The 2,066-nt window shown below is 37.9% G+C and overlaps 1 pseudogene; it reads left to right on the top strand.

Annotated features, from left to right (window-relative positions):
* Window positions 1–219: 219 nt before the first annotated feature.
* LOC149228123 (non-specific lipid transfer protein GPI-anchored 9-like) lies at window positions 220–996 on the top strand (annotated as a pseudogene).
* Window positions 997–2,066: the final 1,070 nt, after the last annotated feature.

Raw genomic sequence — 2,066 nt, 5'->3', positions numbered from 1 at the left:
ATTGCCCCAGCCGCTGCCGTGTCCTATTATTGACTGTGGATTTGTGGTGTTAGACGATTGAATGCTGCCGTGTCCTACTGTGATTTGTGGTGTTAGACGATTGAATGCACTGTGATCGTTGATCCAACACTGATCCAAAACTGAACGGTTAATGAGTAAGCGGAACTGAACGGTTAATGAGGAAGCCGGACGGACGGAGCCATTCGTTTCCCAGCTGATATGTGCTTGGCTCGCACTGCCAACAAGTGCTCTGCCTGGACTCGACCTCTGGTTTTGCTGTCAATCTTGATGTTGGTAGGGTGTGAAGACACAGACAATACGTCGTGCATATCGTCCCTTAGTGCTTGTGCCCCTTATTTGAACGCCATCACCAAGACCGATGCCCGATGCCACATGCTGCTCCTCTCTCATCTCTGTCATCGACAAGGACTCCCAATGCCTCTGTAATCTTCTCAACAGTGACGCCGTTAAGCAGCTAGGCGTCAATGTTACCCAAGCCATGAAGCTGCCTGTCAAGTGTGGCAAGAATGTTAGCGCCAGCCAATGCAGCAAAAGTAAGTCTTCTCCCTTGCCCTATTTCTTGCATTTCTTTTCATATTTCTTCTCATGCTGCCTTCCTGCAATTCTTTTATTGTCATTTTTCATCTCATGCCGCCTTCTTTCCTCTGGATCTGTGATCTGCGCAACAGGGACTGCGGGTGGTTCGTCTACTGGCAAAACTCCAACTTCAACCACACCTTCATCTTCAGGTCAGGAATTCTCCTTTCCTTTGTTTGTCTCATCAATCGCCATTTCCTTCCCTTGAGAGATATCTAAGTTGAGAATTAATGAGAAAGGGGATTTTGTGTTGAGCAGTTTCTTGCCACATCCTCAACAACCACAAGTACCAAATCAAACGCGATAGCGTCTGTGTCTGTGAAAATATTGCCGCTGGCTGGCTTGGTGTTTGTGGCAGTGGCATCAACTCTAGGATTAGAGGGCCCCTGCCTCCGTTGAATAATGAGCAAGATAGGGTTTCATTCATTACACTGGTTCATTCCTTACAGTCTTGTTGTGCTGTGAGAATTGTGTACTCATTTCATCTGTGTGGATCCTGTTGTAAATTATTGTGTATGGCTCTCCCTCTGCTTTTTCCTACACAGTATTTACTAGGATTTTATAAATAGGGTTTTATAAATATTTTAACTCATTATGGCTTAGTCATCTTATTCTTGTAACTTTGGGTACAGGCTAAATTACTAGGGTTTTAATGTATATTTTTATTCGTTTTCATCTGTTGGGCTTTCATTTTTATCTTGGTTAACGACATGCAAGAGGCTGATTATGAATGCTAAGCTGTTTAAACCACAATTTATACTGCTCCTCGACTTTCATTGGAACAAGCATCAGAACCAAAAACTTATCTAATATTGGAACGGTACAAATTTTATATTAAAAAGCCTTCTTTAAATAATAGTTTCAGAACAAAAAAACTTATCTGAGATTGGAATGCTACAAATTTTATATTGAAAAGTCTCTTTTAAATAATAGTTTTATAAAATTTGGAGATTGTTCAATAAATATCTTTAAGCAACTTTAAGTTTATAAAAATACTTACCAAATTTTATTAAAAAATCCATATAACTTAAATTCCATAATTTTCAAAAAAAAAAAAAAAAAAAAAAAAAAAAAACCATATAACTTAAATTCCATAATTTTCAAGGAAAAAAACAATATAGTTAAAGTACTGCCTTGTGGCATCGTCTACTTACCCATTCAATATTCATAGCCATCCCCAAACAGTATTGATGAGCATCATCAAAATGTACTGAAAATGATCATCGTCAAAATGTACCCAAAAAGGTAGCCAACGATTTCATTTATTCACACCAACTAGCTTACTTTTTTAAATCGTTCTTTGACGTCGATGCTTCAACGATGGCTTAATACTTCATGGATTCCAACGTGTTCGTAAGTTTTAATCTAAATTAAAATCCCCTCGTACTTCTATGAAATGTCGAAGTTGCAATTAAATCTTCTGAAATTTTTAAATTTATTATATGGTATAATTTTATAAATATCATAAA

This window comes from Pinus tabuliformis, chromosome J, assembly GCF_031772625.1.
Source record: "Pinus tabuliformis cultivar Carrire ecotype Pingquan chromosome J, CPIR1, whole genome shotgun sequence".
NCBI lineage: Eukaryota > Viridiplantae > Streptophyta > Pinopsida > Pinales > Pinaceae > Pinus > Pinus tabuliformis.
The sequence above is the reverse complement of the archived record's forward strand: the minus strand, read 5'-3'. Positions and strand labels throughout refer to the sequence as shown.